This window comes from Haliaeetus albicilla, chromosome 11 (assembly GCF_947461875.1).
Source record: "Haliaeetus albicilla chromosome 11, bHalAlb1.1, whole genome shotgun sequence".
Classification (NCBI taxonomy): Eukaryota; Metazoa; Chordata; class Aves; order Accipitriformes; family Accipitridae; genus Haliaeetus; species Haliaeetus albicilla.
In genome coordinates, this window is record NC_091493.1 from 17502657 (window position 1) to 17524725 (window position 22069).

At 37.9% G+C, this 22069-nt stretch overlaps 1 long non-coding RNA gene across 2 annotated transcripts in view; it reads left to right on the forward strand.

The window, feature by feature from the left end:
- Nucleotides 1-10981, forward strand: part of LOC138687717 (uncharacterized) — an 86261-nt gene extending 75280 nt beyond the window's left edge. For both annotated transcript variants that reach the window (XR_011326840.1, XR_011326842.1), the window contains one exon: nucleotides 10302-10981. This is a non-coding gene — a long non-coding RNA (uncharacterized lncRNA). The remainder of the gene's footprint in view (nucleotides 1-10301) is intronic.
- The last annotated feature ends 11088 nt before the right edge of the window (nucleotides 10982-22069 follow it).

Here is a 22069-nt window from a genome sequence, read left to right on the forward strand (position 1 = left end):
CACTAGTACTTTATTTGTTTTTAAAATGTGTAATATTACAGTGACCTAAGAGTTGCTTGTTTTGTTTATGTCTGTTTCTAAAAGTGTTGTCCAGCCTAAGATATGGAAATCCAACTCTCTCAGAAAGTTTTAGCTATCATGACTTCCTGATAAGGAAAAATCATCCTCTTCAATAAGATGTCCATTCTGTTATAAAGAAGTGCTTTGCAGTGCCATTGAAGAAAGACACAAAGCGCGAGAAGCATAAAGATAGACATGCTTTCTGTTTTTTCATTTGAAAAAACTTAGTTTATCTTCCTAAGAAAAAATGAATATTGTATGACTTGTATGAAATGCTACTGCATTTGAATAACCTCATTCAAAGTCTGTGGGATAGAGTAGTGTATTTTGTTCAAATGCTACACAAACTGCATATGTTCTGCAACTTTGTTGTCTTAAGTTGTGAGGTTGATTCTAAACTAACCAGCCAAGCACTCCTTCAAAATACTACAGGCAGAAACAGTCCCGCAGGAAGTGGTATTTGTGATTCAGTAAACGGCACCTAGCCCACTGAGTCAGTGTTGAGCCAGTGTCCGAATGTGTTTCTAGAGTGTGGAATATAGAACTAAATTTGTGACTGTGGCCACTGGGAAATTCATTGAACTATTGATGAGAACAGAGTTATTAACCTCAACATCCCTGATTCCAGACAGGAATAATTACAACTTTCCCCCACTTACTTCATTGGGAGAACAATTCTTCTCCTTTCCTCGAAGCTTGTACCTTTTTCCTGCACTTAGCTGGTCACTATCCTCTAGGCATGTTGGAAGGATGACTGCTACAACTCAGATGTGCAGTCTGCCTTTCTGTGGGCACTGATGGAAGTGCCAGGCTTGGCACCTGCAGTTTTGCAATCCCGTGATTTATCCCACTTGGAGACTGTCTTTCAGACAGACACCATCACTGTAAGCTGTCTGAGCTTTTTCAGCTAGTTCAATTTTGCAGCTGGAGGGATGTACTGAGGCATTTGCCATACATTTCCTCTCAGGACTCATGACCCAATAGATGTGCACAGTGACTCAGAACAGCCTTTTCTAAACAAAGTCTTAATTTATGGATATGAATTGAACAACCTCAGCAAAGTTTAAACTGAAGATGCTCCGCACATGTGAACTTTCCTTCTGGATCACATATCCAGTACAGAATTGTTCTCTACTCAATAGGTTTTCTGTTTTGTTGTTTTTTTTTTTTCATTCCCATTGTTACCTAGAAAAAAATCCCAACTTTACAATTTAAGAAAAATAAGTCCTCAAAACAGATGTCTAGTGTAATTTTTCCACACACTAATTTAAGTGAAGGTTTGTGGCAACAAATTTTGGTACCCAGATTTACAAAGTAATGCCAGAAGCTGCTATGAAAGGTCACAGTTTCAAATGTCCAGCAGGCAGTGTAGGTGCTGTGATCCCGCATATAGTTGATGACATAGTGCTTAGAATTGTAAATCTTTTTCATGTTTAATTGTTCACAGAAGTCTTTTTATGATTTTCTTGATTTTCATTTTTTGTAATTATGAAATACTATCTACCCACATTTGACTTAATTTTAGAGAAATTTTAGTAGGAGTCTTGGTAACACTCGTTTTGGACCTGCTAGCATTATTGTTAAAATCATTACTAGCTACAAATAAATGGTTTGAATTTTGTAGCAGGAAGATGCTTTTGGGACCATTTAGTTAACCCCTGTAATCTGTATGTAATGGTTAACTGATTTCTGGAGTTATGGAACACATTAAATGTTAGGTAGCTCATTTAGCAAGTGGATGTAGTGGAGTTGTTTGTCAACATGTGAGTGCCTCCATTAATGTTGAGAATGTGTTTAAACATTAGGGGTATCATCTTAGCAAGAAGATGCAATTCATCAAGGGTGATGCAGTAGCTTCCACAGCAGAAAAAGGGACATAAGCACACAAAATTCAGTTCCCTGGGCACAACAGTACCAACTCTGAGCACCTGCTGGAACTGGGCTTGCAGGTCCAAGCCCTTTTGTTCCTAAAGGAATAAATCATTCCATCAGAGTGAGGAATAGGATATTACTCAATGTGAGAAACAGTGGTAAGATTTCACTCTGAAACGTGATTAAGAAGTTCTCTTAGTGTCGTATAAAGAACACACTGATCATGCACAGCACACCAATTAATCTGGTCTCTCCCCTTCCCCTTCCTTTATCTTTCCTCCACCCTCCAAAACAAAATTTTCCACTTGATCGTGAAGGAAGTGAGGGAGCCTGGATGCTGCCCCAGGAGAGAAAGCTAGAGGAAGGGCTGGGTCACTTAGTCAAGCAAAGGGAAGGAGAAGGAAATGGTCAGTGAAAAATAAGGTTCTAAATACAGGGCTTTGGACTAGAAATATGTTGAAACACTTCTAAAGAAATGAGGAAAGGGATAATATAGGCAAAGCAATTTAATCATATGCAATTTGTAACAGGAGCTTTCAAAGTCTGTGACCTTGTGAGACCAACCACCAGCAACACAATATAGAGTGCCAGTACTCACTATGTATTTAACCAGAAATGCCAACCATTATGAAACGCCTGGTATCCCTTCACCCTACCTTCCACCCACATAGCAGCCTGCCTATGCTGAAGCTCACTAGTTGACCATAACTCCATTTTGATCAGAATCCTTACTGATGCCTTCATCTGTCATATCCTGCCTGTTGCAGCACCTTTCTTTGTGGCTTCTCTGTCCCCCTCAGATATGATGATTTAGGCTGTCTACATTCTGACAGTTTACAAAACATACAACAAAAGAAATCGATTGTGTCATATCCAGTTAGCATATTGGTGTACATTGCATGTGTATATTAGTGTCTGTTTATTTAAAAACAAGCAAATAATTGTTCATCTTTGTACTGTGCAAACATACACTAATGTATTTCATGTTAGCCCATTTTCAGCTAAGTAGTTTTTCATTAAATTTTTCAAATTTTGCTTGTTTTAAGTCTTGCTTTTAGGGTGTTTCTTCAACTAGCACATTTTTTGCCTGTAGTTCTGTGAACAACTATAGAAGCCAAGCAACCTGTTTGTGAGCATGTTGGGGTTATGTTGGTTTATTGCTCTCACTTTGTAATACTGAAAAGACTTACGCAGTGCAGAAAATTAAAATCTTTAAAAAGCTCTTCGGTCAGAAATGCTGCTATTTTATACCTGTATTGCCATAGTGTGGAAGCTCACAGAGTGCAGGTGATGAGTTGGGCTAGTTGGCAAGAGCTGTGGGATCATAGACAGTCGAGTCCCTCTGCAAGGACTCTGGCTTCCTGGGAAATTCTGCTCTTAGAGACTGGCAAAAGAGAACTGAAAAAAATAGTCACATTGTTATTTTGAGATTTTATGACTTGACTACCTCTTTCCTAGCCTTTGGAGAACTGTGAAGATACTGGTATCATGCTGAAGCAGTTACTCATTTAAAGTCATGGGGAAGGGTTAGTAGTTGAAGACTTACTGGAAAGGTCTTACACTGCCAAGTAACTAGGCAGCAAAAATCCCTCCTAACTTTAGCTTTAGGGAGATTTTTTACAGTGTGTCAGTGAAAGATCATTGAGCAAACAAAAGGCATTGTTCCGTCCTGTATTGAACCTGGTTCATGAATAGGATTTGTTGCCACTTCCTGCACTCTGCTATTTCTGAGCCTCGTGGGATCGTGAACCGGCAAAACTGTTGTGTATCTGATTAAGAATGGAAAGGGCAGGCTTATTTCACCCTCTCCTTGGAACTGCAGGTTGAAGATAAAATGGGTAGGACAGGGCTTTTTTACTGCTTGAGAATTCAAGCATGGGTCAGTGCTTATGGTTTGTGAGCATGCACTGCATTTTGCAAGGAGATGAGTAGCTGGCACCCCTCCTTGATGTCTGCTTACATGGCTTTTACACATCTCATTTGCTTACAGTGGACCTCTTTGCTTTATGCAGCCTGATCCGCAAGCAAAAAGTGGATGGTGTCTCACCTAACTGTAAGAGTTTTAGCCAGGGTACGCACAGCTCTGTGGGATGGAGATTAAGAGAGACTGAATGCCAAATATTGAGGAGAAGCATGTCTTTTACCCAAAGGTCTTTTTAGGTATATCAAGGCAACTTCCCCATTTCCTTCAGACACATAAACAAGAACACCTTGTTTAGTGGCAGCAGGAAGTTTCTGTTTCTCTCACTTCCTGGGAAAGTACTTTTCTTCATTCTTTCTTTTCTGTCGCAAACAAAGCTCTGCTAGCAGATTCTTCCCCAGTGGTTCACCCTGGTGAGAAATGCTTGTCAGCTCACTCTCTAAAAGCAGCTAATTGAGGTTGTTGCAGCTGCAGATAACATTTTCACTGTTGCCTTTCTACCCATGAGATTTCTTTCTGAAGTGTGTGGCAGTAGGCACAGTCACCAGATGTAGACCTCTGTCATCCATATTATATGTTATCTAGCTAAAGATGCTTATATAGGAGCATCTTGCCTGACTCTGCCTCAAACATTTATTTGCCTTGCTTTCCCCCTGCATTTATACGTAAGAAGTTAAATTTTCAAGGCCATAAGCAGTCAGGGTGAAGTGTAGGACAGAGACCTGCCTTTTATTCTAGTGCTTGAATTTTAAGCCAGACTTTTCCCAAGCTGCTGACTGAAGAGGGCTGGGTTATTATTTAGCACAGGTCTTCTTTCTGTTATTTCCAACTGCCTCAAAAAAACCCTCAAAACTTTTGACACCCAGCAATGTGAAAACATACAGAGCAGCCAAAGAAATGGAAGCAAAGCTCTACCATCTCCCCTCTACCTCTTCCTCAGACTTCAGGGGAGAAGAAAAGTAATTTTCAGGCCCATTGGGTATATGTACCCATCAGCCATTATCAGGAGTACCACAGAGAGCAAAGACAGGGAACATTAATTTTCCTGAAGCTGCTAGAAACAACCATATCTTTAGCATTACAGACATTTATTCATATCACTTACTGCACTTTCCTACTACTTTTTTGAGTTCCCATGGGTTGCTAGAGAGGTCATGAATGTGAATGAGAGGTAGGCATGTGACAGCAGCTATGAAAGAAAGTAAGCGTAGCGCAAGCTCCCTATTGAGGTGTGATTCACTTGATCAGGATATTCCTGAAGAGTTCATAAGACTTTGATTGTCCATGTTTCATGGATAAAAAGTCAAGTAATTTAAAATGGATATTAAAAATTAAGACAAGTTCATTGTCTCCAACGGAACTTCATACAAATTTAGTTCCTTTTCATTGTCCTTGTTTCAAAATAAATGTTAGAAATGAAAGTCCAATTTTGACTCTTTTTCTCTAACTTGGCAGAAATGAGGTCTGTTTCCAAGTTCCATTTTTAAATGGTTATGAACATCCAGTTTCAAAACATGAGAACAAAGAGTTGATAGTTTTGACCTTAGAAGAACTGGCAGGTGCCAGACATCCTGAAGCCTATTCAGTTTTGGAGGTGACCAGGCAGGAATGAGTTTCACGTTGTGAAATTGTAGTCCACTTCAATTCTTTCTACTAGGAAAGTGAATTATTTTGCCTGCACAATAAATGCATTTGATTGCTTTCAAGAAAAAAACATTACTCCTTTCACAGAAATAATTTCAGGAAGGCCTTCTAATAAAAACAATCATTTTTATGCAGCTGCTGGCCTCAAAAAGTAGCAGAATGTTCCTTAAAGTATTATTCCACAAAGACCAAAAATGTCTGCCACAGCTGGAAAAGATGTAAAGAGAAACAGTTCCATGGAGGAAGGCTAGGGCTTTTCTCTCCACTGCACTGGACTGGTAGGATAAGAACTAAACCTATTGCCAGTGGGATCTGTTCAGGAGGAAGTGTCTTTTCCTGGAGTTCCAGATAGATCAGTAAAACAGCTCTCACCTGAAAGTAAGGTGTAGCTGGGTATTGCCACACAAGCAACAATAAATGAAAGAAGTTTATCGTTCTCATATTCATTCTAGAAACTATCTGACATGCAAGAGTCATGGGTTGAAATGACATCATGTCCTTACAGGGAAGAAATCCTGGCTTACTCCAAAGACATGCAGAGAGAGGAGTTTCTGTAATATGTTTGAAAGTAGTCTGTGATAATAGAATAAAAAAAATTTGAACTCTAAAGCAAGGGACTTAATTACCTGGTGTTGCATCAAAAAGCAAGGTGCACAACATATTCTATTCTATCCTATTATGCAAACCCGTTTATTTTCACCCTTCCAAATGAGACAAAATTTGCAAAGGGATATGTTTCAGGGAATGCTAGCAGCATGAATTTCTCAATAAAATGCCTTGTGTCTTCTCACTGCTAGTCTGCAACACCTCGGAACTCACGAGTGCATCCTACTGCCTGACATTGCATGAGCATTTGGTCACATCATATTTGAACACATTCTGTGTAAACAAGAGGGGGCTTTTTAGTTTTGTTTAGTTTTTAAAGATTTTTAAAGTATGATAAGAATACTCCAGTGAGCTGGAATAAATTCCCTGTGGATTTCAAAGCAATTGTTGGTTTATCTTGTAATCTAGAACTCATACTGACAAAAAGTATGACTGTAAACACAGCTGAAATTAATTAAGATGACTTCTTGGTTAAAAAAAGAAAGAATAAGGTTTGGGCTGGCTTTTTATATTTTTTGAAATAAAATAGTAGAAAACAAAACAATTCTTAGAATTCTTTCATTCGTAGCTGAATAACCAAAGTGACCATTCAAATACAGGAAGATTGAGGCAGGTAACCTCTTAATTATTGGGAAAAATATTAAAACAAGCAGGCTTTGGAGGAAAGATATGTAGCTGTCATGCACCACGTCCAGTTATTGCTACATTTGACACACATTAAGAAACATGGCTATTTTAGGGCAGAACTTGAAAAGAGCTAACTAACAGTAAACGTTCATTTCACAGGGTGTTACTGATTTCGATGCCTTAATGTAAACTCCCTGCAAACTGTATCTGAAACTTCCCCTAATCCAGATGGGAAGCACAGTTAGTGTAGGCAGCTTTACACTTGCTAACTTAGCTACATCGAGTAGAGCTGCAGGGGCATGTAGTTTTCATCATTAGACCTGTAGTCCCTTTTGGCCATGCGGTGCTGAAGCTGCCACAGCTATGCTGGCAGCACTGAAGATTCATGCTTAAAGCTTCTTAGGATATGTCTACACAAGTTGCAGTGCCACTAGATTGCCCTGTAGACAGATTCAAAACTGTGAACCCCACTCAATCATCTGTTGCACAGGCATCCAAGTTACAACCACTTCCAAGTTGCTTTTCCGTGAGCTGCACCACTGTCTCAAATCTGTAAAGCATGTCTTGTTGATCTCCAGTTCTCCAGCACATCTCTTATGCCAAGGCTCGCAAACAGATCCTCTGAGCAGCACTATCCTGCTGTCTGCTGAAGTGCCAACTTAGTGATGCACTTCCAGGCATAAAGGTAGTGGGGTAAGTTAAGTTCTCACCTAAAGCACGTGTGTTTCCTTGTCCTACATAATTTTTGTATCTCAGTCCTGAAATTAGTCATGCTGTACGTGCTTCTGCCATTCTGTTTGCTGAGGTACACGTAACATGTTGTGTTGGAGAGGTACGTCATCACATTGCTTGTTGACTTTATAGTGCAGGAAGCTCTTCATTAAATCAGTAACCTAGAAGAGGAAAAGCAAGGTAGTATGAGCAAAATAACTGAGTGATGGAGGACTATGAATTACTCATATTTACTGTAGAATGTCATATTTACAGTAGGATGTGTTCCTAAGATAGGTGTCTGTGGGTGCTGTTCTCTGTGAAATTTATGTGAAAGGTGTTGATGACTTGTCCCTTTTCCTCCTACCTCCTGTCCTATGGACAGTTGTATTACCATGTTCAGCTGTTTTCCCCAACTATCTCATCGTGAGCAATCCTTCTGGACAGCCCACAAAGATACCCTTGTACTATCAGAGGTATGCCCAGCAAAGACCGTTAACCCAACTACCCTTTCATCAGCTTCCCCCATCTTTCATGGTTTTTGCTTCCCTCCTCTCCTCAGACTGTTTGCTACTTGTGGCAATTGTGGTTGTTTATATAAATTGTTTTTCTGGTCTGACTGTTGTGTGGATCTGTGAATGTCACGTTGTGTCACTCCACAAGGATGGGGCAAAAAGGAAGGGTATCCTTTACTTCTTTCCTAGGTGTATGTTAAATCCTGCTGATTTGGGAGAGCCACCAGTTTATGCACAATAGAGAGTGACTACAAGAGTGAGGGGATCACAAATTTCAAGGCTAGCAGGCACCTCTCAGCCTGTTTTTGTAAGGTCAAGTTATTATCTTCTATCAAATTACAAAAGAATTGCAGGGTTAGTTTTCTTTCTTTAAGTGTGAAAATTTGGAACAGTTAAGGTTTCGTATGTGTCTTGGTTTCCACCTGTGCCTGAGCATTTCTATCTGATGATAATTCTCCAGACAATAACCAGTGTAGTTCTGTAAAATAGATATTGTGAGAACTCTTGCTGCTCTTTTATAACTGCTGAAGTAGAGGTAGAGCTCAGAAATGAAAGAAATGGCTCACATTACCACCTGGGCTGAAAACACAGGAACACCAAAGTTTTTGCCATAGTACCCAGTCCCCAGATAGCATTTTAGTGAGACACCAGTATTCACAGATGGACTAAGGAAGCTGTCACATTGTCCACAGTCTTAAGTTATTTAATAGACTCAACCAACACTTGTGATTAAAACTTATATAAACAGCTTACCTTTTTAACTTTCAGGTGTTTCAAAAACATCTCAACTGGTTATATCTGCAAGTTCCTGCTTATTGTTTCCCTTGAGCAAAGATTTAGCCCAGGGCTGTGCAATCTTGACAGCTGGCAGTGATTTTGAAAAGATACTGTGGCACTACCAGATATTGTGCTTGTCACACTATGTTTTAAAAGTAAACTATTCAGTGCATTATAGGAAGAGAGCAGCATTGCATTTTTGTTACAAATGTATGAATGTTACTTAAATAATTCGAAAAATTTCTAGAAAAATGGTAAACATCTTCCACTGTGATGAAATAGCTCAGTATTGGACTGGTCATTAGACTGATCATTTACAAATAGTGAGTCAAAATTTGTCCCTACCTACACCCTCACCTTTCCACTGACATCACAGTTTGTGACCTTTGAACAGTTGTATTCATAGCTATCGATGCAATTAGGAAATGTAAAGATGGTGGTATTGTATGCTACTTTTACAGACTCATTAGCTGTAATAGTAAAAGCTCTGGTTATAAGAATACAGTTAGTAGGAGGAAGTAGCACTAGTAGTCACAGCCGCCAAATACTCTTCTGTGGTGCTTTTGGTCAATAGGGGATCCATTTATTTATTTTTTTCTGTAATGAAGATGGCCAACTATTTTCAGTCCTTTGAGATTAACAGAGAAGAAGGTAATACAAGTTTCAGCCTGGTTTCCAGTCAATCCATTAAAAATTTCTACCGCTAAAAATACAAATAAAAGTAGTATTTTATTTGCCTTTCTCATTAAGCAAAAATTAAAGTATTTAAATGCTTCCTAGCAGGTCAGCTCTTGTTTTGCCCTTTTTAAGAACAAGAGACAAAATGAAACCCACGTCCATAAAACTGGCATACACAGTTTAAACTGGAAGAGAGACCAACTTGCTGCTTTTGCTGCTCCCAAGTGTATGTAAGGGATAGAAGGAAAGCCATGGCAGAGGCTGGTATAGCTAAGTGGATATATTCCCTTCACTGCCAGCTGGAGCTGTCATCTCCCATACCTTGATACTTCCTCTGAAGACAACCACAGACGCACGTCTGATTGCTTGCAGCCTTGGTCATTGCTCATTTCCAGTTGTGCCCTAGCAATCACCTGCTCTAGGCAACTGCTGGCACTTTACCTATACCAAAACTGACCCCACTCAGAAATGTAAGAAAAAGTCTCCATGCAAAGTCTTAAAGTTCTCCTGAATAGTCTTAAAGTTAAATTCCCATAACACATGGTCTAGACTAAAAACTCTGATAAACACACTACATTTGTGGGGGATACCAGCTGTAAATTGCATCTGTTATTCTGGATAGACAATAGTATGAATAAATGGTTTAGCTGGAGGCACCAGAAGTTTAAATTATATTGCTTATAGGTCAGTGGGAAAACAGGGTGTAAATCTAAGTCTTGTGAGTTCCATTCCAGGGCTTTACTTATAGGTATCTTCAGCAAAATCACATGAGCATTGAAGCGCCCTGGGGGCAGTGTGTGTGACTGTGCATGATGTGTTTGGTTTCATTATTTCCATTTTTAATGGCTCCATATTGATAAATACCCTCAACTATTATTTCTCTCTTTCAGAGAATATTAAGAAAAGTATCCTGCTGTTCTAGAGACTACAGAGTAGCCTTGGAAAAATTCATAAAGAACAAAAAAACCCCCTTGAAATTAAGACTTTATCAGACGTCCATATTCCTCTGACTTTCACATCAGTCTTTCCTTGGAGACCTTGGGCTTATCATTTAAAGTAGATGATAAATATTTGTCTTTTCATGTTGTTGCATACTCCACATTCTTTCATGGCATTTAATGTGTTCCAGTTTGTAAATACAAGTTGTTACAGGAACCCTTAATACTTAATAATTGGAACAGATTCTTTTATTCATGAAGTATGAAATAAAGTGGCCTGTTGGTCCAAAGTATACAGTTTTCCCACAGCTCTTGGGACATCGCATTTCTTTGCATGCCTGCTGTCTCTAATGGAGTCAAAGGAGTTCTGGGTCATTCATGGTAAATTAGTTTAGTTTGGGTGTGGAGTAATTTTTAAGATTACATAAAGGACCTCAATACGTGTGGTCTATATTTAGAATAAAAAGCTAGCGAAACTCATGTGCTATGCTAACAGGTGATTCAAGTCCATGAAGTGTGTGGAATTACCTTGAGTACATTACAAGTGCTGAATTTTTTTTAAATGTGGGTGCTTCAGTTCACCCCTTTCAAAGATTCCTGAGTTGGCACTTAAGTTTGATGAAAAGTTGACTTAAGTGTCTTAACCTGACCACCCAAACCCATATTGTATCTTTTTTTTTTTTAGGTTTTTTTTGAAAGCTGTTGCAATCTATACCTATTTTCTGGGTTTGGTCCTTCAAAAGCCTACAACAGAATAGGATTTTGTTGTTTTAAGCATTTTATAAATGCATAGAAAGTAATAATTTCAAAAAAATCACAATTCAACTAAAATACCATTATTTGGTAGGACAGCAAATGAGAAACTAAGGTATGGAAAGTTCAGCTGGCTAGATCAAGGTCATAAAAATGAAATCTGGAAAGAGAAATCAATGGCAGGCCTAGAAAGATTCCCCAAATCATTTTCATGAGCTGCAAAGTCAATTCCTATATATCTCTGTTCTCTTTAAATGAGCATTGCTCATAGACATCTGCCCACCTAATAGATTTCAGGAGATGTGTATTGGAATATTGACAAATTGAGATCTCCGATCTTAAAGATGACATGTCTATCAAAACCAGTCTTTGCTATGGTATGATACAGTGTTAATTTCTGCGGAGATTAGGGCTTTGTGTTTGATTGTCCAGTATATTAACTCAGTTCCTCTGTCTGAGATGTTAGGGTAAATTAGGAGATGTTTACCTTCTGCTGATACATGGTACTGGTATTCTAGCTGGAATGTTTACTGGCTGCCAAAAATGTATTTATGTGCTAGTTGTTTGGAAAGTACAACACTTGAGAAATTAAACGTCAGGCTTTTGAAAAAATATATAATTTTTTAATGATTTTATATTTTTCCCTGTCAGATATTTTACAGATCCTACATCTTTCAAGCAAAATGTAGCTCAATTTAAATTGAAGTGTCCTAAAAAGAGAACCCTGTTGGTAAAAACAGCTTCCTGTGTGGAAGGCAAAGTTCAGCAGCTGGTAATGGTGACAGCGTATCTATCTGATCACTGAAATGATGAATAAATCCATAATTTTAACCATTTGGAATAAAGACATCCACAGAACACAGATGTTAGAGTAACCAAGGCCTGTGTTTTATGAAAAGTAAAAGTGTTTTCATTTTCTGGTTTATGATGATAGATGTTGTCAGCAGCAAAAAACAAGCAAACAAACAAAAACCAACAAAAAACCCAAAACTTATGTAGAATTGCTGCCCCTGACCTGGAAAGATGGGTAAAGAACTTCTTCCTGCACATAAATCCCTATCATTATACCCTTAAACCTCTACAAAGTTAATTTAACAAACATGTCTCACATGCCAAGTATCCAAAGGGATGGAAGAACTTCAACAATTCTTCTGCCATCAGTCACTCATTTTCATTTTGAAATGTCTTGCAAGGGAAAGACAAAAGGCTAAGGACCTGCTAGTCTTTCTCTTGCCCTCAAACTGTAGATGACTGAAGACTGCATTTTTTCACATCTTAAGGGCATAGCTAGTTAGAGTACTAATAGGGAATATTAAATGAACCCCAAGATGCTTTGCTTTGAGAAGAAAAGATACTGCCCCAGGCACCTAACAAGGGTAATACAAGGATAATTAGGAGATACAAACTGAGCAGTTTTCCTCTGCTTTACATGCACAAAGACTCATCAAAATCAGTAAGGGCATGTTAGAAGAAAGCAAATATCATGTCCTACAGGGACAAGAGAAGGTACAATGGAGATGCTAGTGCCTGCTAGAAAGAGTAAAGAGGTATGTTTGGGGCCTGTTGGGAGGAAGAATAGTAGTTCAATTTTGATAAAACCAGCATCATTCTGAAGTCTGGATAAACATTCAGACCTTCTGGACCATGGAAGTTGAGTACTAACTTGCAGAATCTTTATGGTTTTGTCAGAATGAAGCTAAACACAATTTGAAACCAATTTGCTTTCGTCAGTGGTCAAAATAGTGCTTACTCCTCTTCCACAATGAACTGCTTGCTTCTGGTACCACTCTTTAAGGCCCATTTCCCTTTTCTTTCAGTGTTCTGCTGTCCGTTATTCTATCTATGTATTTAATATAAAAGAGTAGTGTAGCTAAAATAAAATACAATAGGAGTGGGTTTAAATTCCCATCTGGTTCTGTATTTTCTGCAGTAACTTCCACTTAGTGGGAGGGGAGCGGCAACATAAATATATACAGTGCACTGACACACATCACATGCATTGTCCTGCAGTGAAGTACTGCACGCACTCAAGTGGAGAACTGCATTCATCCCTAGGAAGATGAAAATTAGATACTTTTTGTATCACCATTCCCATTTCCTGACTTTTTTAGTAATTAAAAATCTGTAGAAATTCTGAATCAGACTTCCACTTCTGTGGAGATGTTAATTTTAATGAGGAAGACAAAAGAATAGGATATTGTGTTTGCTGTTTGGCTGATAAAGTTATCCCTTCTTCCAATGCTGATAAGGATTTCCTTCCTATTATTAATATCTCTATGACATGAAAAGCTGGACTAATGTTTTTTGACCCAGGATCTGTCAATATGGATAGTTTTATATTTCTTCCTGTCTTATTTCACAGATCCCGTGTATTTCATGCAAAAGGCTGTTCAGCATGTATGCAAATTATACAGTTAAAGCTAGATGTTCAGAAGATAAAATTGTCACACTTCTTGCATTAATCCTTTATGCTTATTTCAAGTGAGCTCCTGAATGAGCTGGAGTTCAATGAGATTTATCACACCATTTTCTCATGTTCTTTAGAAAATCCCTGCCTCTGGCCTAGTTTATTATGGAAATTTTTATTTGGAATACTTTGCAGCTTGAGCATGTAGTAATTTTGTGAGCAAAATAAAATATATTAGTATCCTTAACCCTCTTCCATTCTAGCATAGTAGCACCTGCACAAAGACTTCTACTAGTATAGAAATATCATAAAAAATTCCTACTCATTTGTCTACTGGTAACACTTTCTAATGCAACCTGAAAATTTCTTTTCATCTGAAATTTTGCAAAGTTAAAATCTGTAAATCTTGCAGATGTATTCTTAGGTTGTACATAATATTGATCCTCTTGCAACTCTCAGGGAGGAGTAATGAACAGGTGCTCTTAAACTAGTGTATTTTATTAGCTTTTCTTCACCAAAAACAACACAGGATTTACGTACATTAAAACTCCTTGTTTTCTGAGAATCATACATGCTAATTAAACTTACAACACTTATTTGACACCCCAAAAAGGGTCTTACTGATAGAGTTAAGCATCATAAATTCCTGTATTGCTTGGAGCTCTGTGTTCTGCCCATGCACCAGACCTGTCTCTTCTCTTAACAATATTGAAAGCCTGTATGCTTTACTGTCCTTGTCAGGAGCTAATCTATAGGATTACTTTGTTGTTGCTGACATGCAGAAATAGATTCTGACACTTGAAGTAACACAGCTGTGTGAGTTTTACCTACGCAAAAACTTTCAAGGGGCAGATTTTTTGTTCTTAAATACATACATTAAAATCTACATTTGAATTTATTATATACAAAAGATGCAGAATTAAGTTCTGAACTTCAGTAATATGAATTGGGGGAAGAAGAAGAAAAGTATTTAGATGATGTCCTTGCATGAGTTTCTTCTGACGTTTCATAGATGTTTAAATGTATAGTGAGGGTCTGCTGTGCAGCACCTTTTAGTACCAATGTTTCTATTGATGTCAAGAGGTATGTAAATAAGATCTTGAAGTGCAACTATTTTACCAATAGACTTCATGACATGTCAGATCTGGGTAAGAAAATTGGATATAATACCATGGAAGTACAGCTTAGTAAGCAACCTTCCCCATGTTTGTGGGCAGAGTGATGATAAAAATCATCAAGGTGTATAGAGATGTGCCTCTTTTGATAGTAACGGTGCCAGAGCAAGGACTGACTTACAGTTTTCCGTCCAATTATCAAAGAATTCAAAATCCAAGTCTTACATGAGTGAAATATTAATTTATGTAGTTGTACCAAACTCAGGATCTGAAGAATAAGGTTGCCCTTCATAGTACTTCTTGACATTTCAAATATACAGGAAATAACACAGCTCTTCTGAAGCATGTTAGTGTATCCCCTTAGAAGGACATACCATATTGCCTCTTCTCAGGTGTCACCTTATCTAAACTTGCATCCACAGAAGAGTACAGTCCAGATGCTTGTGACACTGTTAGTTGTCTCATTACCCATATGACTCATTCCTCAGGTCCAACACAGAACTAAGCTTTGTTTACATATTTAGTATTTTTGATGACAAGGAACAATTTTTAGACATATCTGTCCCTATGCAAGTTTGCTGATCACCACAGCAGTGAAATGACTGCAATAGTGAGAGGACTGTCTAACATCAGTCAGATTTTCAACATATTTTTCATGCTGCTTCCTTTATTTATGCTATTGTAAATAAGTTTATGCAATCATGACTTGACGCTAAGTCTGTCTTGCTTTACATAACTGTGGGCTGTATTTCCAAACAAAGTAGGATGTGACTTAAGTAACTTTTAAGACTGAATATGACTATCGTCAACCTTGTAGGGTCATCTTTATTCATTTCCTCTGCATAGATACTGCATACCGTACATTGTAGTCTCTCTTCTTCTGTTATTTGCAGTTTGTTAATGACTATTAACCACCAGCCAAATTGCATTTTTTCTTTCTTTTGAATTTACAGCTCAGATTTTGGCTGATACATGCACGATCCTTTCTGAACTTTGTGATTTTGTCTTGGGTTTTTCCCATCTGGCCTGCCTTTTTTAGTAGCCCACTTCTATGGCATTGAAACTTGATTTATTTGACACCTGTGCTGTTTCAAAGGGTCATTGCATTGGTATGACAGGGTGATATTTGATCCTGTATCCATGCTTGCTCGATTTCAGTTAATTTAAATTATTTTAAAAGGCATTGGATTGAAATACAGAAGTTTGAAAAAACATTTGCCCCATTCCCTTTCAAAGAATTATTTTGGCTACATGATGAGGTCTGAAAATCCACTAAAGCCACACTGATGTCTTTGACAATTGAAATCAGTAAACTGGAGTATAAATTATGACAGGCATTAAGAGGGAATATATAATTACAAATAATTCAGAAAATGGTGAATCTTGTAAAATCAAACAAAAGAATCATGTGCCATCTTAAGTTTATTGGAAAAGGCAAGCCCATGACCAATTTGGTTGGCCTAGTGGATCACAAGGTATTTAAGAAATACAGTTAGGATATTTAGACAATTGCTGTGATTGCAAACCAACTTTCTATATCTATCTTCTGTATTAATTTTGGAGAGAGACCTGTCTTGGACCTGCTTGCTCCTTGTAATATATATGAAAAATGAGATATCAGAAAGAGGGGTGCCTGATCAAACTAGTAGTTCAGAAAGAAGGAGCACTGTTAGGAGGTAAGCAGCATCTGAAACTTCTGTATGAACTTTAATATGAGGCACAGGAATGTTAAAAACAATGCTGCTTCTTAACCAAAATTGCTGCTGCTGAAGAGGATCAGAATTACTATGTATTGCTCTTGTGTTGAAAAATATTCCAAGGTTAACTGACGAGTATTGTATACCAAAAAACCTTACATTTATTCCCAACAATTATTTGAAACTGTAGCTAAAATGAAGGGAACACTGGAGGATGATGTTCTCAGAGTATGAAAGAATACAGGTTTTGCAAGTGTAAATCTTGCTTCTCTTATTTGAGAATTCTTCGAATGTGTCAGTAGAATGAGGAATGAATATGAACCAGATGATGTAGTTTAATGTGTTAAAGTTTTTATTTTAATATCCTAAAGAAGTTAAATAATCATGTGGTAAGATCCAAAAAATACTTGGAATGGAAAAAATGAATGGCTTCGTGGGCCTTCTGTCTTTCTTATCCCATACCAGCATGGTTACAGATATTGATGTGGAACTAAATCATGATTATATGGGTTTGTTCTGTCATGGAAATAGTCTTCCTCTCAGATTTGGCTTCAGCTGTTGGTTTTTCTGCTAAGTGTTTATGCAATTCATGGCAAAGCTGCATATTTTAAAGACACGTTCAGAGACTTAGCCTAACCTAGGAAATAAAATAATTCTCCCATAAATCATGAGTGCATGGAGAAGGCTGTCAAGTTGTTTTCTTTACTAGTTTTAAAAGCTCAGTATTGATTATACAAGTCATTCTCTTTTCTGTATTAAATACAGTGTGATAGTTTGAAGTATCTTGAATGCAATTCTGGTGTTCCTTAATGTACATTTATGATTATAACAGTATGAATGCTGGAGAAAAATGTGTTGAAGAGGACAAATAGAGTTTGTTCAATCAACAGTGCAAATACTGTAACACGTAGAAACACAATCATTTGTAGCAACTTTTCCTTGCCTTTGTCAAACAAACTTGGGTTAAAGTGAATCTCAAGAGGCACAAATGGCCTACTGGGCTGAAGCTGGCATGCTTACAAGTTACTTGTCTTCAGCTTATTTCAGCCAGTTTAGCCAATGGAGTCCTGTATTTCCTAAATTCTGTTCAGTGTTGTCTGAGATTGCCCAAGAGTAACTTTAAGGAGTTTCATAAAAGACGAAGATAAAATCTCCAAGTCTGGCTTTTCTCCAGGATATAATGCAGATGTGCAGTAGTTTACTTGGGAACTTAAACAGCTCTCCATGAGTCAATATCCCCAGTATTGTTCTTGGCGCTGTTTTCAGTACTGAGGTTGCTGGGTCTGTCCTCTGTAACCATCTCTGGTTTTCTGTGTTTTATTACTTCAGAGGTCTTGTTTAGAAAACCATTCCTGTTTGGCAATTTGTCTATTAATATCCTTACATTTCAGAATATAGCATATGTTTGAAATTTCTTTTATGTTACAAGAAATCTTGTAACATACTTTGATCTGAAGAGGCAAATAGGAAAGAAAGTTCATTCAGAGTCATTTCAGATGCAAAAAGGTGTGCAAAAGTTGTCATATTACCATACCAATATTTTAAGTCTTACAACTGTCTTAATCAAATTGAATGAAGGATAACTGTCTTTTCAGACAGATTTTTCTAGGCAGTAGAAGCTCTGTCCATGCTGGTGGTCTCTCTTGTCTGGCCAAGAACACAAGAGCTCCCGGGCTGCAGGATTACAGTCCATGTTCCCTGTCAGAATCTGAGTTGTTCTACTTCTTGTAGTGCTTGCACCGTGTAAAGCTGGTTGCTTGGCAGATGGTGGGAATGTCTCTATTTCCTTCTCTTCTGCAGCCTGCTCTTTGCAGGATTATAATCAGTAAATGAGGTTCAACCCCTTGATCCCAGTATCCTGAACCCTGAGTCTGGATGAGACTTATATATACTTTATTTTTTTCTTATTTTGAATCCTCAGTCAGCATAGAAATGCTCCCATAAGGATCTTCATTATGGTAATACTTCCAGCTGTGAAAATGGATCTTTAATTTCAGATGTTCTCATGTGGAAAATATGTTTATTGAATCTAAATATCTCTTAACTTATGCAAGTCATTGAGGTTCTTTTAGCAATTATACCAGCCATTTTTACTAAATGAAAGAAAGTGAGGAGTGATGCTTTTCCTGGTTTTCAGATCCTTTTGAGATTTTATGACTCCTGAAGGCATCTTCCAAATAAAACCAAAACTAAATGCTGCTAAAGTATTGTTAATTTTAAAAGCTGTGCGTAATAGGAGTAGCTGATATGCATTCCAGCCAACATACTATCTAGCCCATTCCCTATTTTTTGATGTATTGGCAAGGTAAAGACTGGTTTAAGTATATTGTGGTCTATCTGTTTTTAGTGACTGTTCTTTGACAGTCATGGTTTTAACATTGCAGTATTCCCAGGAAATAGGGACTGAGGCATAGGGAAATTAGATAAACCTGCACTCACAGCAATTTAAAAAGATTAACTAATTCCTAGGTATCTGAAGGCAGTGTGTCTCACAGAGGCTTTGGGCTGTGTAATGGATTATAATGTTAGGCAAGGAATTAATTTCTGGAAGGAGTAATGTTTGTTAGAAAGATTTGCAGTTACTGTGTCAAACACTTCTCCATTTCCATAATAGGCATAAACCAGATGCATTTTTTTTCTTGTTGTTGGACAGAAGTAACTTGTGTCAAAGATTAAAGAGGAAGAGGATAATTTGCTTGAGGTTCTTTTTTCCCATGTTAGTATTTTTATATTTATGCATATCATAACAGGAATTGATAACATTCACATCCGCATGGTCTTGTGAGAAGGAAGTTGTCTGAGAGGCAGAGGGTTGTACGTCACTTTTTTATATTTGTTTTCTTTTATAGTCTTAAGCTCAGGAATGAGCCATCTACAATACAACATCCTGTGCTACTCTTTCTTTCATTAAATTATCAACCAAATCATATTCGAAGGAACCTTAGGTTCATCCCTCTGTCCAAAAGCAGGGTCACTCTATGATATTGTTTCACCTGCTTTAAAAAACCTATGATAATAGAGACAGTGTATGCTCCTCATCAATTTATTCTAATGAAAACTTGGATTACAGTCACTGCAACTGAAATCTATTAGTTCTTGTCTTGTCTACCACAGGAATTTATACCTTTTATTGTTACACTCCTTATGTACTTTAAGACTGCTACAGCATCGCCTCTCTTGCCTTTTTCTATGACTGAGGCAGTGTGTCTGATTTCTGCTAACAGGGAGTGTTTCCTGAACCTCTGAATGCATTAGTTGGTCTCTTTCTGTCTCTTACTGGCCCATGTCCTTGGCACCTAGAACTGCACCCAGTGCTTCAGCTGAGGCTTTATGAGTGCCTAAGTAGATAGCGAAGCAAGATTATTTCCTGTGTTGTACAGGCCATATTCCAGTGTAGACACTTCATAATAGTGCCTGCATTTTTCACAGCAGCATGATGTTGTTGACTCATCCTCTGTGAATGACTATAACCCTGAGATCTATTCCCACAGAACTGCTGCCAGGACAGTAGTATCCCAGCCAGTGCCATCTTCTCATTGCAGGTGAATTCCTTGTGTTCACCAAAAGAGATTTACATTCTTTTTTTTTTAAATTGTTTTTCTAGTTTGCCAAAATTGCCTTAAATTCTAACTTGATCTTCACCAGTATTTGAGCCTTGCATGTTGAATAATGATAATATCTATTTCACCCTTCCTGCTGTTTTGAAAATATTGAACAGTCCTGGGTCAAGGACAAGCTAGTTTTTAAAACCCCACCCCATGAAACCCCAAACCATATCAACTCCATGGCAATTAAAGCAAAAGCCAAAAAACAGGTTTCTCTGGTTTGCTCTGAAGAACATTTAGTGTGCCAGGATAAGAAATCTGCTACTTGTCTATCATGCAGGCCAGCTTGCAGAGGCTGTGCTACTGATTACTGAGAAAAGGAATGGAAAGAGCTGCCTCCATGCCTGAAGTGGAATTTAGGTATGGCTCTAGGTTGTCACTGCTGTGATGGCTCTTCTCATCATGGTGAGCAGACTGAGTTATAAATGTTGACACAGAGGACTCACGTATTCTTTCACAGGTCTACAAGTACCACAAAGGAATAGGTGTCCTTGGCAGACAAAGGCAACCTGACATTCTCTATCCATAATCCTGATAAAAATGTGAGACTATTTAGAATTACTGCCATAACCGTCCCAATGATGTTCAGTAACATTAAGTTACCAGTCTTAACACTTAATGTATAGTGTATAAAATGGAGGAGGAATCTGGGAATTTCCCTGAGAGTTTTGGGAATGTATATCAATTTGCTTAGTGCTTAGTGCTGTGTACATAGTGGGAAGAAGAGGTATTGCTTACAGCAGAGAATTTAAAGTCTCATGATCTGTGTTCTTTCTTGGCTCTTTCTAGTCTGTCTTAACTTAGGGAAGCCATCATACTTCCGTGCTTGTATTTTCCTATATGACTAAAATGATCCCAGAAATGTGAAAATGAAAGGGAACTTTGAGAGGTCATGTAACCTCCTCACTGCAGTAGTATTAGTTATAAGCAGATACAAACAGTTACAAATCCCTGAGACACATTTGTGTTCAAATCTCTGGTGAATGGGACTTAAAACCTCCCCAAGTAACTTCTTTAAGAGCTTTTTCGATAGTATTGCAGTGTTAGTACTAACCCTCAGCTTCTGCATATTATACTTACTTCTTGTTTTCCTACCACTAAAGATGGAGAAGAGTTCATCACTATTCTTTTTATAACATCCTTTCATACATTAGAAGCCTTTTACCTTTGTGTTTCCTCATGGTTCTTCATAGTTGTCTCTTTTCCAGACTCTCATCAACCCAATTTCTTCAACTTTTCCTTCTAGGGCATGTTTTCTAGTTGATTTATCATTCATGTTGCCCTTCTCTGGACTTTGTCCAGTTTGCCTACATCTTTATTTTGTTTGTCTTTAGAGTAATACCATATTCCTCTTCACTAGCACTCAGAAGCATAGGATTTTCACCTCCATTCTCTAATCCACAGCAATACTGATAATTTAGAACAAGCTGAGATTTACCTTTTTTGTCACTATCACATCCCTATTCAGTGTATGACATTTTGCCCAAATGCTTCACTGCTCTTTCACTAGTAAGCAATTATTCTTCATTTTGAATTTGTGTGCTTTCATTCTTCCCTCTCAAGGGTGGTAGTTTGTGCTTCTCTTTCTTGGGTTTCATCTTACTGCTTTCGAACTTTCTCTTTTCCTAATCAAAATAATTTTGAAATCTTGACCTGCTCTGCAGAGCACTTGCAATCCCCCCAAGTTTTGCACTGTGACAGAAGTTATAACTGTAATCTCCAATATGTTATCCAAATTGTTAACAAAAACATTGGCTAGTACCAGGCCTGTGGGAACTGATTTAAAAGAGTTCTCTGTTTGTCAGCAAAACACAGATGACTACTGTATGTATGCTTTTTCATATCGTAGGACCACTCCATAGCAGTGTCCATCTAGAGACTGTATTTCCCTAGTTTCCCTATGAGAATATCATATGGGGTTTTGCTGGAAATATATCTATTACCTCTCCTTCAAGAGGTCAGTAGGTCTCCTGCACCAAGAAGGAAACATGGTTTAACATGATTTGTTCTTGACAAAGCTGTGTTAGCTCTTGTTAGCATGCTTTAGGCTTACCTGGGAGCAGAAACGATTTCTGCAATGAACCCAAATGAGATGTACTTAAGGGCAGATGCTACTCCAGTAGCACAGTGTGTTAGCTGAAGC